Source organism: Hevea brasiliensis, chromosome 5 (genome assembly GCF_030052815.1).
Source record: "Hevea brasiliensis isolate MT/VB/25A 57/8 chromosome 5, ASM3005281v1, whole genome shotgun sequence".
NCBI lineage: Eukaryota > Viridiplantae > Streptophyta > Magnoliopsida > Malpighiales > Euphorbiaceae > Hevea > Hevea brasiliensis.
This window is the reverse complement of record NC_079497.1, coordinates 22,274,153-22,289,837: the sequence shown is the minus strand read 5'-3', so window position 1 is coordinate 22,289,837 and position 15,685 is coordinate 22,274,153. Positions and strand designations below refer to the sequence as shown.

General features: G+C 34.6%; 1 non-coding gene across 1 annotated transcript; it reads right to left on the bottom strand.

The window, feature by feature from the left end:
* Positions 1-694: 694 nt before the first annotated feature.
* Positions 695-802, bottom strand: LOC131180300 (small nucleolar RNA R71). Its single transcript, XR_009149076.1, has one exon. It is a non-coding gene; the product is annotated as a small nucleolar RNA R71 (small nucleolar RNA).
* Positions 803-15,685: the final 14,883 nt, after the last annotated feature.

The window sequence follows — 15,685 nt, the reverse complement described above, 5'->3', positions numbered from 1 at the left end:
CTCGTGGAAACCTAAACATTAAGTTTTTGGCACTGTTACTGGGGATTTGATTTTTGTTTGATATTGAACGATTGTTTGTTTGGTTAATTTGTGTATTTTTATTTTTAATTTCTTTACCATTTTACTTTGAGAATTTGTTTATTTTGTTTTTCAGAGTGAAGAAATCAATTTATTCTTTGACCCAGAAATAGAGAGAACAACTATAGCCTTAAAAGCAGAAGCTAAGAGGAGAAAAGCAGAATTTATAGCTCATCAACAAGAACAAAGAGAACAAAAGCAAAAGCAACCATAAGAAGCAATGGCTAATAACAACAACAACAATGCCAATAACCATTCTGTGAAGGATCATGCTTATCCTAACATTGGAGATTTTATGCCAAGTATCACAAAACCAGGAAAAGAAGCTAATAATTTTAAATTGAAGCCTGCACTCTGTCAAATGGTACAACAATCACAATTTGAGAGAAGTCCAAGTGAAAGTCTAAATGTGCATTTGACACACTTTCTTGAGATCAGTGATATGTTGAAGATAAATGGAGTTTCTGATGATGCCATTAGACTCAGACTGTTTCCTTTTTCTCTAAAGGACTGAGCTAGAGAGTGGCTACATTCTTGGCCACCGAGTTTTATCACAACAAAGGATAAACTTTCTCAAGCATTTTTAGCTCAATATTTTCTACCAAGTAAGACAGCTAAGCTAAAAAATGAGTTGACTTCTTTCAAACCTAGAGATGATGAGAACTTGCATGCAGCATGGGAGAGATACAAAGATTTACAAAAGGAGATGTCCACACCATGGGATTCCTAAGTGGATGCTTGTTCAACACTTCTACAATGGTGTTTCTCCAACTATTAGGAGTACAATTGATGCATGTTCTGGAGGTCATCTTATGGAGAAATCTGGAGATGAAGATTTTTTTGCTTTTGATAAAATTACTTATAACAGCTACCAGTGGAGTTGTGAGAGGAATGAGATGAAGAAACCAGCTAGTATGTTTGAGCTTGATGCCATGAATATGATTAATGCTAAGTTTAATGCTTTAACAAGGAAGATGGACAAGCTAAGCATGAAAGTAGATTCTTCAGTTAGAGGTTCAAGTAATTCAATAGATGTTGGAGATTCAAATGTGAATTATGCTACTGATTTTCTTATATTTGGTCAAGACTTTCAAAGTGAACAAGTGGATTATGTGGGGAACTACAATCAATGGCCAGGTGGTAACCCATTTCTGCAACTTATGATCCAGCATAGAGAAACCACCCTAATTTCTCTTGGGGAGTTAGATAAGGACAACACTAGATTTTTCAGCAACCTCTTGGATATCAACAACATTAGAATTTTTAGCAGAATAGAGGGCCTCCTCTTAAAATTCCTAAACCTTAGAATGAACCTGCTCCACCACAAACACAATAGCCTTCACGACAATAAGCACAACTAGACAAGATAGCTGGATTGGAAGCTATGATTGAGATTCTACTAGTAAGCCATCAAAATCAGCAAGATATGATTTCTCAACTAACATCTAAAGTGGATCAAATGGCAACTCACAATAAGATGTTAGAGAATCAAATAGCTCAAAAAGCAAGCTCTTCAAATAGCAAAGCATTTGGAAAGCTTCCTAGCCAACAAGAAAATTCAAGGGAGCATAAAAAAGGCTATCACATTGAGAAGTGGCAAAAGAATAGAGAGTGGGGACAAAAAGGTTGAAAAGAATGTTGAAAAAGAGAAAAATAGAGAGGGAGGTTAGAGTTGAAAAAGAGAGTTCATCAAAAGAAAAAGAAAGTAAAGAGAAGGAGAGTGAAAAAGAAGAACCTAAATATGTAGCACCTAAGGCTTACCTTCCACCTTTACCATTCCCATAAAGATTTTAGAAAGTAAGCTTAGATAAATAATTTGGGAAGTTTTTAGAGGTATTGAAGTCTTTACATATGACTATTTCTTTCACTGATGCCTTAGCACAAATGCCTTCATATGCCAAATTTTCGAAGAAAATTTTGTCTAACAAGAAGAAGTTGAAAGAATTTGAGATAGTAGCTCTTACAGAAGAAAGCAGTGTTATCTTGTAAAATAAAATTCCACCTAAATGGTAGCTTTTCAATACCATGTCACATTGGAGATGTTAGTATAGATAAAGCTTTATGTGATCTTGAAGCCAGTGTTAGTCTAGTGCCTTTGTCCATTTATAAGAAGATGAATATTGGAGAAATGAAGCCTACCACCGTTTCACTACAGTTAGCAGATAGGTCTATTAAATTTCCAGTTGGGGTGATTGAGAATATGCCTCTGAAAGTTGGAAAGTTTTGTAATACCAGTGGATTCTGTAGTATTGGAGATAAAAGAGAATGTACACATTCCTATTATTCTTAGTAGACCTTGTCTTGCTACTGCTGGAGCTATGATTGATGTAAAGAATGGAAGGCTTACATTAGAAGTTAGAGAAGAAAAAGTTGAGTTTTCAAGCAATGAGAAAGAAAGATGACTCATATTCATATTTGAGAGTTAATGTGATAGATGAGTTGGTTGAAGAAGTGTTCAAAAAGCAACATCCTGAAGATCCCCCAGAAGCTTGTTTGGTCCACAACATCACTAAAGGGAATGAAATTGAAGAAGCTTTAAAATATACTCAAATTTTGGAAGGAAATTCTCCTTTACCTATGGCTAGTATTGAGAAATTAAAGATTTGAAGCAAGATGCTACTTAACCACCAATTCTTGAAGAAAATAAAGTACCAAAGGTAGAGTTAAAACCTCTTCCAACAAATCTCATGTATGCTTTTCTTAGTCAAAATTCTACATATCTTGTGATTGTTTGTGCTAAATTGAATGATTATGAAGTTGAGATTATTTGAGAGAATAAAAGGATAATTGGTTATGCCATTAATAATATTAAAGGAATACTTCCTTTTATGTGCATGCATAGAATTTTATTGGAAAATTATCATAAAGCCTCTAGAGAGTCACAAAGGAGATTGAATCCAAATATGAAAGAGGTTGTAAAAAAAGAGATCTTAAAATTGCTAGATGTGGGTACCATTTACCCCATTTCTGATAGCAGTTGGGTAGGTCCAATTCTTGTTGTGCCCAAAAAAGGTGGCATCACAATAGTGAATAATGCAAATGATGAACTAATACCTACAAAGACTGTAGCTGGATGGAGAATGTGCATAAATTATGGGAAATTAAACAATGCAACTAGGAAGGACCATTTTCCATTGCCATTTATAGATTGGATGCTTGAGAGATTAGCTCATCATTCTTATTTTTGCTATTTGGATGGTTATTTAGGATTCTTTCAAATCCCTATTCACCCAGATGACTAGGATAAAACTACATTCACATATCCACATGGTACCTTTGCATATCAAAGGATGCCATTTGGATTATGCAATGCCCTAGCCACATTTGAGAGATGCATGATGTCCATTTTTTCTAATTTTATTGAGGATATTATGGAAGTATTCATGGATAATTTTCTGTGTATGGTAAATCTTCTGATCAATGTTTATCCCTTCGTGTGCAGATTTTGTGAATTATTTGGTGTGTGGAATCCTTCCACCTGATTTGACATGGCAACAAAAGAAGAAATTTCCTTTTGATGTTAGAGATTATGATTGGGAGGAACCATTTTTGTTCAAAAGATGTGGAGATGGCCTGATTAGAAGATGTTTAGCTGAAGAGAGTATTACAAAGACTGCAACAAAAGTACTTCAAGCAGGATTCTTTTGGCTACATATATTTAGAGATGTGAAGAATTTTATGAATTCTTATGATAGATGTATATTTCAAAAAAAGACAAAATGCCCCTCCAAAACATATTGAAAGTGGAATTATTTGATATGTGGGGTATTGACTTTATGGAACCTTTTCCATCGTCCTTTGGGAATAAATATATCTTAGTTGGAGTATATTATGTGAGCAAATGGGTTGAAGCTATACCATCTCCAACCAATGATGTTAGAGTTATAGTCAAAATTTTCAAGAAATTCATTTTTACAAGAAATTCATTTTTACAAGAAATTCATTTATTTCTCTTACTGCCCCCTAGGAAGATTAGTGAGTCATTGTCCAGTTGCCAGAATATCAATAAGTGGCCGTCATGTGCATAATTTGAAATCTACTAGAGGCATTTCTGACACTGTTTATCGATCCATTTTCTCCCTCTGACTTTGCCTCGAAGTGCTATTTACAGTTTCATGAATTGCTTTAAGTTTTGTGATCCCAAGTAGTTAAACTTGAACTTAAAGCTATTATACCTATTTATGTCTCCTAATCTTGTTGGTGTTTGGCTTGGGTACATTACTAAGTATTTGCATTTGGCTTAGGTACGTTGCTGTACCTATTTTCTCTAGCCTTCCTACTAGTGTTTTTTGAATTGGTTTTTATGGTGTTCGTTGTGTTCTTAATAATTCTAAAAGGCATTGCTAGCATGAAACTATTATTTGCTATTGTATTGTGGGTAACCTGCTTTGTATTAGCTTCATAAAATGGCAGAGAATAAAACTATAGTTACCTAGAACATGGTACATATGGGGTCATGGTACTGGCACGCAGTATGTAGTATGCCATTTGGCAAGATATGGGGTACATATTTTGATAAGGAACAATTTAGTTAAACATAAAGCTTTATTACATATCTTTAGCTAAAATGGAAAGAGGGTGGATTCTATTACTATAATTTCTTATTTTCCATGGAGGATGAATAGGAAATGGCAAGAAGGCAAAGGAAGAAATTCATCTCCTATGGTGCAAAAAAGAAAAAGAAATCCAATTTAAAATTTTCATTTTTTCTAGTTATTTCCTACTACATTTGGTGGTCATTTTCTAGATATTTTAGACAATTACTTTTTTACCCCATTGAATGCACGCATGCTTTGTAAAGGTAGTGAGTAGCCCTGTGATGGAAATATTATTAGATAGTGAGGAATCCTAAAGTACTAAGGAGGTTATGAAATGATAAGAATATTAATAAAATAAAATAATTTATCTATAGAAAAATTGCATTTTAGGAAATTAATTGCATTGTTTTTTAAAATAAAAGGTTATTAAAAGGGCATAAGCTTGTATTATTTAATTGGGCTTAATTTAATATTTTTCAAGGCTTTAAATGGACTTAGGAAATAATTAATTTAGCTAAATTAAATAATGAAACCCATTAAACTTTTCTAATTTCAATTATAGATGAATGTGTGATTGAAATTATAGATTTTATTAAAAGGCCTTTTAAAATAAAAAAGATAAAAGATAAAAAAATAAAAAATAAAGGGATAATATCCTTTGTTGGCTGTAAATCCCAACAAGGATATTATCACCTTTCTTTTTTTAGGATTAGGTTTTTTAGATAATTTTTTCTTTTTCATTTTTATTTATTTTTTAATTAGTTATTTAGTTAGATTAGATTAGGTTTGGGTTATTTTAATTTTTTTTCCTATAAATACATTATTATAATTAGGGTTTAAGGGGAGATGGAAAGATGGCTAAAAATTAGAAAATTCTACGTTAATTTTATGCAATTATGGTGTGTGAAAGTCTACTTTCTAGTAATTCTTTCTTCATTCCACAATAATTGCACATAGTTCTCCATATTTGCATACCATTAACCATAGATATCATATAGTTTTAGGTTATTTAATTTAAAAAATCACCAAAATATTTTATTTATTGTATTTTTGCCATTCTAAAGTCTTCCAAGGTGCCAAGGGTATCTCACAATTCTAAGGAAATCATCCAAGTAAAGGAATGTTTCTGATTGGGCACCTATAGTTTCTCTTAGTTGCAATTTTGTTACTTTTATTATTCATGCATTCCATCATGTAATTGTTAGATTTAGGACTTGAAAATAATTCTAGTAGATTCATTGGATTGTTTGCACATGGAATAGCCTTTTGAATCACTAAAAAAAGTTATTTTGTAGGTTTAGATATTAATTTTTAAAGTTATGACCTGATTATGGACGATTTTTATGACACCAAAATTTGTAAAATTTGTTTGAGGTCAAATCTTAGTTATTTTTAGTTATTCCTTTTTTCTTGGTGCTCATTTAAAATGTCTAATCTATCATCCCATTTTTATATTTGCAAAATCTTTGGTAAATTAGTGTGAGCAAATTTTGCAAAATTATTGTGCAATACTCTATAGATTTTAGTTTTGGTCAATTCAATTAATTTTCTTATTTGATCTTGGATAGCATAATTATTTTGTTTTTATCATGTTTCAGTTTGGTATGTTAAGTAGCTTCCATTAAATTTTTATGATTTTTAATGATGTTTTAATATTTTTCCTTGATTTTACAAAGTTGCTGCCTAGTTTTAGGATTTTTGCATATAGGTTATTTTTGGTTAATTTTAAATTTTTTTTTTATCAAATTTGAGTGTTTTTATTTTTTCATGTTAAAGCTAATTTTTCTAGATTTTTCTGATAAGTTTTGTATTTTTTTTATGGATTTTACAAAATATATGTATAAATATGGAATTTTCCATATCTATGTTATTTTAGTTACAATTAAAATTTTTTTAATATTTTGTTTAATTTCCACATTCTTTTAATTAATTGGTGATAGTTATGCATATTAGATCTGTTGGAATTAGGATTAGATGATTGGCTTAGGTTAGGAGACCTTAATTAGCTAAAATTAATTCTAATCCTACTTTGGTTTAGTTTAATTTGTTAGGTTAATCTTGTCTTTGATTTTTATTATTTATTTTATGTTTATTTAATTCAGTTAATTTTTGTATTTTTCTATTTTAACTTAATACCTACCTTTTTTTTTTTATTTTTGAGTTATTTTTATATGTAAATTAATTAAATGAGCCAGAGCCCACTAAAGAAGGCCAAAAACAAAATTGCAAAGGAGAAAGATGTGCAAATGGATTTTTGGAGAGCTAAAATAAAGATTTGTAATTCAAGGCCTCTTGCATTAGGTTAATAGGTTTAAGGCTTTATAATAGTTGTAGGTTAATTTATTTAATTTTTGTTTTTGTCAATGTAATGGTCATTTTAAGGTTTTAATCTCTATTCCCCCCCCCCCCCTCTTTCTTTAGTTTAAGGCTTTAATTATGTTTTAATTATCTTGAATGTTTTCAAATGGACCTTTGGTATGTAAGTGGGCTTAGTAAAGATGCATATATGGGAACATGTTAATTAATGGGTTTAAGTACGTAACCTAGAAACTTTCACATGTTTAGGACCCTAATCTTCCTCATATGCATGTATTGTAGATTAAAATGCTTGCAATTCTTTCTTCTGCATGTTGTGTATGATATGTAAAATGACTTAACATGTAATTAACCTAATTAAATGTGAATGCAGGATAAGATGGTAAATAAGTTAATTCTTTCAACTTAGAAACATGATAGGACTTTCTAGGAACATGCACTTATTTGTTTATTTTGAATGGTTGAATTTAATTGTGTGTAAATTTAGCTTGCATAAATGAATGTTAGGGAAATTAATAAAAGAAGTAATAGGACAGACTTTAGGAATCATTAGTAGAGGTTGGCTTTTGTTCTAAGGTAAGTCTAGGTAGAGAGGGTGTCTAACAGCTTTCCCCTTTTATACCCATTATCCCTAACCCAGGCCATTGGGTTAATGTTAAAAGAAGGGTAGTGGACCTTTGGAATGGGTAAGTTGTAACCTATGTCTCTTCTATGATTTTGTCCTAGTTATTACCCAGGTAGCGACTTCTTTTGTCCACCTTAGTGGCATTAATATCTTAGCATCATAATAGTGCTGTGAGAAAACAATGCTTAACTAGGTTCAAGGGTCCCATAGCTTGGCGACTCCACTAGAAATTGAGGATAATTACTCCAACTTGATTCCTTTAGCCTACTATTGTTTCTTTTATTAAGTTCCTTTGCATTGCATGCCACTTGCACACATAATAAAAGTGTAATCAACTATAATGTGATATAGCCCTGTGGGAATAAGATTGAGGAAGCCTCTGTTCCATTTGAGTTTTAACAAGTTAACTTATTTGTAACCCATGGCATGTATGTCATTGCGCCTTTGACTTTATTAAGGTCAATGGGTGACATATGGTTAAGCTCTCATTTTTGGGCAACCTTTTCTTGACCCAAGATGATGATATAAGGATGGATTCAATTATGCTAGCCCTAAAAACATGTGGCCTTAGGACCCTTATTTCATGTGATGTGTTTGGTTTGTAAACGTATGCGTTAAATATGTAAGTTTCAAAGGAGGATAGGATTTATTTGGGCTAAAGTTAAGTCCCTATGTTGCTTTTTAAAAAATTAAGAGCCCAAATATGTTTTATCTCCTTAAAGGGAAAGTGGAAGCCCATTTACATATTAGACTTTTGGGTTCACAGACCTTTTGTTCATGTGGGAAGGTTCCATCTTAGACTAATCCCCTTTTGATATCCCTAAAGTACCCTACCTAGGACAAAGTTTTTTTACTTGACCCTTACTTTACATGAGAGAGTTTTGGACTTATAAGGAGGTGAATATATGGTTGAATATGTTTTGTAATTTTTTTTATAATTTTGTAATTTATTTTCAATTATGCATTCATACATTCATGCATCATTTTCATTGATTTTTAATTTATTGAATTGCACATTATTAGGTTGAAACATGTCATTTGAGGAGTACTATCAGTTGATGTTTGAGGTTGACTAACTCCTTCAAGAAGTAAGAGGAGTTATGGATCGAATCAAAAAGGTAGGAGAGAAGATAAATGAGATTAAGGCCCATGTTGATGAAATTGAAAAGGAAAGGATCCAAACTCTTATGAGGAAGGAATAAGACATGTATCCAAACACGAATGATATATGTGTAGAATTTGAAAGTGTCACACCCTACCCCTCTGTAAGGCATAACATGATCCCGTAGTGTACCTAATGAATTACCAACTCTGTCTACTGATAACCCATTAATTACACTACAAGGGATTTTAAAAACTTTTCTTACTTCTTTTACAGTGGTGAGCACTATTTACAGGTGTTAAAAACCTTTTTGAATTGAAGTGATATAACTAACATATTTGAATTATTTGGAATTTTTGTAAAAATTTTGACAGAGTGCCATCTGTATTTTGGATAAAACAGTTCTTCAGAAAACCTGTAAAAAACACTTCAATATATATTTCCAAATCTCAACTCCAATATGTTTCTCAACACAACATATTTCTCAACTCAAATCCATAAAATTTTTTTTTTTAAGACTGAGATACAAGAAATACAATACAATTTTTATAAGCCAAAATAACTCATAATTATTTTACAACTTCAATGTACAATTTGAATTTACAACTGCTCAAAACCAAGAACACTATGTACATACAGTGGTCATACATTACAGTACAAAATGCAAAATGTGGTATACTCATTATACCCGATAATCTCTCGCTGGATGTACTAGTAGCCTAGTCTGCTGCCCTGTCCGTCTGTCTACCTGCGACAGCAATAAAAAGCTATCGCTGAGACAATGTCCTAGTGGTGCACAATATTTACCAAATACAACTTTAAATCACAATTCATAAATCATATAAATAGTGGATACTTAAAACCATAGTTAAATTCAAGACAATAAATGTCATAAGGAATTTAACACAATATCACATTAAATCTCAGTAATCAAAACATAGTTAAATTCAAAAGACAGTGAATGTCAATAAGCATTTAAACTCCATTTCACAATTTCACAATACATATCAATAAACCACACACAGCTTAATCATGTTCCAAAGTTCAATTCATCCCAAAAGCCGATGGCTAATGAGGTATTCAATTCGTCCCAAAAGTCAATGACTAATGAGGAATAACATAGCTAGCTAGCAAAAATATGAGTACTCATCCAATTCGTCCTCAACAGGCACACACCTCAACACTTCAGCCAGAGAGGGAATTCAATTCGTCCCACTAGACAAGCTAGCGAGGAATACAATCAATATACATGATAGCTGTGGTTTCAAACCATTTCTAATGCTTTTCAATTAATAAGTATCCATCAATATCATTCAAACAATTTCTCACAATTTCAAACCATTTACAGTACTTTTCAAGCGATAAATATCCATTCAAACACATTTCCACAATTTAAAATAATAATGTACAAATAGTCATAATTCATTTCAATTGAAAAATTCAAAAGAAATAGTTGTTGTGCACAAACCTCTGATAACTGTCTCCTGGTCTTGACTCAGTGTTTCCTTCCCTTTTCTTGAGTCTTTGCTAACTGAGAAACACAATTTGAAGTGTTTCAGTACTCATTTAAACTGTCTCTAATGATAATGCTTGATAAGTAATTCACTGAATTCTAATATTTGCTTAGTCAACCTAATATGTTGACCCTCGATGAATTCTAGGTAAATTAGGTTTTAATGTTATTAATATGTCACATTCGATAGTATTTTAGGGTTAGTACATGTTACCAAGTTCATTTCCGTGTATACTGCATTTTCTTGTAATTTGCTGGATTCCGGGATACTAGTTTGACCTAGCCGGACGACCTAGTTCCCTCAGTTTTCGAGTTCCAGTCAAAACTACAAACTTGTAGATCTATGTCTTATGGAACGCGGGGCAAAATTTCAGGTCATTCTGAGTTATGTAGACCAAGTTATGGTCATTTTACTATTGCTGGTCAAATTGTACCAAAATTGATCACTTTAGGTCATTTTAGGTTCGGCCAGTTTTTGGACCCGAACTTGTGCAAGCTGTTTGACTTGCTTATAGTCATTTCTGGGCTTTGGTGTCTTCATAAGACTTGTAGATATGGGTCTTAACTATTCATGGTTAAAATTTCAGTCCAATTGGACCTGTTTTGAGTGAGTTATGGCCTAAACATTAACTGCTGCCCAAATGGTCAGTTTTCAGGCCTCAATTGCACTTAATCCGGATTTGGTCATTTTTCAAGCTACCTTGCAAGCAGAATTTTGGTATGCTCCCTTCATGAAAGTTGGCACATTTTGTGCCTAGTTTCACCTCCAATTGGTCTCATACCAATTGGAGCCACACACTTAAAGTTATAGGCCTAAAACTCAAACTGCCTTATTGCAATTCTTGCATACATATCAAACATCACTTTTAACACTCACCAAACTTAACATTCAAACTAATTCTGGTTGTACCACAACCTAAACATAATTTACAACATATTATAGGTCATTTTGGCAGCTTACAATTATATTCAATGTGCATCAACAAGTGCAGAATTTGTCCAATTCAATTTATAACAATTCAATCACCAATTCATGCTCATTTACATGTCCCACTTCACACCACCGTACATACACTCAAACTGCCATAACAACCAACACATTTTAATATCATTATTCCATAAACCAAGCATGAATTCCAGCATTCCTCAAGAGTTAGCAAACTGCCACAATGGTACACTTACATTCCATTACTTTCTAAGCTTTAAATCTCATTTTACATTTACATATACTAAGTATACATTACCCAAATAATTTCCTACACAATATACATTTAATCAATCATTTAATTCACCATTTACAAGCACAATTAAACTGCCTTCAAGGTGTTTCCATGGCTGCCAAAAGTACATATTCCCATTCAACATCAAACTTCAAAAATTTCTTCATAAATCAAACATCCATAACATCCTTACAAACTTAATGAAGCAATAACCCAAAAATGCTGTCACGACCCAGGGATGGGGTTGGGACATGCTTGTTCAACCAGCTACGCACTGGGGTGGAAACTTCGTGTCCCACATCGGAAACGGGAAGAAAAGATTTGGGCCATATATGTGGGAGCCTTCCTCACACAGTCGTAGCGCTTTTGGGAATGAAACCTCCCAAGGGACAAATCCGTGAGGCCCATGGGCCAAAGCGGACAATACTAACTGGAGAAGGATCGGGCTGTTACATTTGGTATCAGAGCTGGACTCCCTCTAGTACGGTGTGTGGTGCGAGGACGCACCAGGCGGAAGCTGGTGGGCTTGTCACGACCCAGGGATGGGGTTGGGACGTGCTTGTTCAACCAGCTACGCACTGGAGTGGAAACTTCGTGTCCCACATCGGAAATGAGAAGAAAAGATTTGGGCCATATATGTGGGAGCCTTCCTCACCTGGTCAGCGCGCTTTTGGGAATGAAACCTCCCAAGGGACAAATCCGTGAGGCCCATGGGCCAAAGCGGACAATACTAACTGGAGAAGGATCGGGCTGTTACAAATGCAAACTTACCACTTTGGAAATTCTTCAAAACTCCACAAAAACTTTCATTTCTTGCTGCCTATCTACTGCCCATGATGTATAGAACACTTTTAATGAAGACAAGTAAAGAAAATATAGCTTGAAAATGGGTGTAAAGGGCCATGCATTTGGGTGGCCATGGGAGGATTGAAAGCTTTTGGATTTTCGGCAATGGTGAGTGAATTGAGGAAGATGAAGATGTTGAGTGGAGTAATCTGCCCACTAATTACATATTATAATCCTTAGTGGTCCACTTACACAAAATCAATTATATTTTATGTTTAAATGTGATAATTAGTCAATTTACCCTCCATTTTTACTATTTACATTAGGTACCCATAAATTAATTTTTCATTATATTTTTCAAGTATAATATTATTTATTTTTAATGGAAATTTAGGTCAAAAGACAATTCGGAATGTCAAATGACCATAATGCCCCTGTTCGGGTTGCATTCCTGATTTTTCGGTAACACCGGGTTTTGTCCGTTTTTTGATTTCTCACTTTTCTTTGTACTAATTTTTTAATTTTTATAAAATATTTCTTATGGTATTTATACCTCAATAGGGGTCTATTTAAGTCCTAAAAATATTTTCCAAGGTTCCCCGCGGTCCAGGGCTAGTCAACGGTCCACGCCGTGACTTCCCGGTGCGGTCACCCATCGCTAGGATTCTTGGCTCACTTAACTTGGTTGCATTTCTTTACTATTATTTTTCCTTTGTTTTTCTTGTGTTTTATTTTCTTGTATTTCATTATTTTATGTCTCCTCACTCATATCGAAGTGTTGTTCTAGGCATGCTAGCTGTCCGGACAACATTGGTCATTGGAACAGTAGAACGCACTACCGAACATAGGGGTGTTACAATTCTCCCCCCCTTAAAATAAATTTCGTCTCAAAATTTTACCTGGCATTAGTCTCTGAACAGCTGTGGGTGCTGTCTCCTCATATCCTCTTCACGTTCCCAAGTAGCTTCCTGGCCTGAATGATGGTTCCACAGTACTTTAACCAGGTGTATCTGTTTGTTCCTCAGCTGCTTCACCTCATAAGCCAGAATTTTTATGGGTTCTTCCTCATATGAGAGGTCTGGATTTACCTTAATCTTTTTAACTGATAGTACATGAGATGGGTCAGATCTGTACCTCCTTAACATGGACACATGGAAGACATTGTGTATCCTTGCTAACTCTGGAGGTAATGCCAACCAATATGCCAAAGGACCCACTCTTTCCAGAACCTCATATGGTCCGATGAAACGAGGACTCAGTTTCCCCTTTCTGCCAAATCTCACAATTCTCTTCCAAGGAGAAACTTTGAGGAATACTTTATCTCCCACTGCATACTCAATATCTCTTCTCTTCAGATCAACATAGGACTTCTGACGGTCTGATGAAGCCTTGAGTCTATCTCTGATCAATCTGATCTTTTCCTCTGTCTGCTGAATAATTTCTGGCCTAATCATCTTCCTTTCACCTACTTCATCCCAACATAAGGGAGTTCTGCACTTTCTGCCATACAAAGCTTCATATGGAGGCATCCCAATGCTTGATTGGTAGCTGTTGTTATAAGCAAACTCAATCAAAGGCAAGTGTGTATCCCAACTACCTTCAAATTCAAGCACACAAGCCCGTAGCATATCCTCCAATATCTGAGTAACCCTTTCAAACTGGCCATCTGTCTGTGGGTGGAATGCTATGCTGAAGTTCAATCTATTTCCTAGGGCTCTTTGAATACTACCCCAGAATCTAGAAGTGAACCTAGGATCTCTGTCAGACACAATTGATACTGGCACTCCATGCAATTTTACAATCTCATATATATACAATCTGGCCAATCTTTCCAGGCTATAGTCCATCCGAACTGGCAAAAAGTGAGCAGACTTGGTCAATCTGTCAACTATAACCCATACTGCATCATGACTACTCTGTGTCCTTGGAAGTCCTGTAACAAAATCCATAGTTATTCATTCCCATTTCCACTCTGGTATTGATAAAGGATGTAACAAACCAGCTGGAACTTGATGTTCTGCCTTTACTTGCTGACAAGTTAGGCATTTGGAAACAAATTCAGCTATATCTCTCTTCATACCCATCCACCAGTAATGCTCTTTCAGCCCTCTGTACATTTTAGTTCCACCAGGGTGCATAGCAAAAGGAGACTCATGTGCTTCCTTCATAATGATCTGTCTCAATTCCACATCACTAGGAACGCACATTCTGCCCTGATGTAGCAATAAACCATCATCTTTCACAGAAAATTCAAGTTTCTTGCCTCTTTGACTTCTTTCAAGAGCTTCGATATTTTTATCACTCGAGCGACCATTACGAATCGATCAATCAACACTGGCTGTACATGCCATGCAACTACTGTCTGTCCCTCATCAATAATCTCTAAACTGGCATACTGTGCTTTCAATTCATATACCATGGACAAAGGAGAAACTCTGAGATTTGCCATAGTCTTGCGACTTAAGGCGTCAGCCACTACATTTGCTTTCCCTGGCTGATAGTCTATTAAGCAATCATAATCTTTAATGAGTTCTAACCATCTCCTCTGCCTCAAATTTAATTCCTTCTGGGTGCCCAAATACTTCAAGCTCTTGTGATCTGTGTAAATGTAGCATTTCTCTCCATACAAATAGTGTCTCCAGATCTTCAGAGCAAAAAAATAGCTGCTAGCTCCAGATCATGTGTTGGGTAGTTCCTCTCATGCGGTTTCAACTGGCATGATGCATAAGCAATGACATTCCGATCTTGCATCAGTACACAGCCTAACCCATTGTGAGAAGCATCACTATAAACTGTGTATTCTTTATCCGGAGTAGGTAAAGTGAGGACTTGAGCTTCAGTCAAACACCTCTTCAACTCATCAAAACTCTGCTGGCATTTATCTGTCCACTGAAATTTTACATCTTTTCGAAGCAGCTTAGTCAGTGGAGAAGATAACATAGAAAATCCTTTCACAAACCGATGGTAATATCCAGCTAAACCTAGAAAACTGCGAATTTCTGTGATGTTCCTGGGTGGCTTCCAATTAAGGATAGCTTCTACCTTGCTGGAATCTACCTTAATCCCTTCGGCTGACACAACATGTCCCAAAAAGGAGATTTCTTTCAGCCAAAATTTACACTTCGACAATTTGGCGTATAGCTGTTTCTCCCTTAAAGTATGCAGTACAATCCGCAGATATCTATCATGCTCCTCTGCATTCCTCGAATATATCAAAATGTCATCAATAAACACCACCACAAATTGATCGAGATATGGTCTGAAGATAGTGTTCATCAGATCCATAAAAGCAGCTGGAGCATTCATTAACCCGAATGGCATTACTAGAAACTCATAGTGGCCATACCGAGTTCTGAAAGCAGTTTTTGGAATACTCTGCTCTTGCACCTTCAACTGATAATAACCAGATCGCAAATCAATTTTGGAGAATATAGCTGCACCCTTCAATTGGTCAAACAGATCATCAATGCGAGGCAATGGATATCTGTTCTTTATTGTCACCTTATT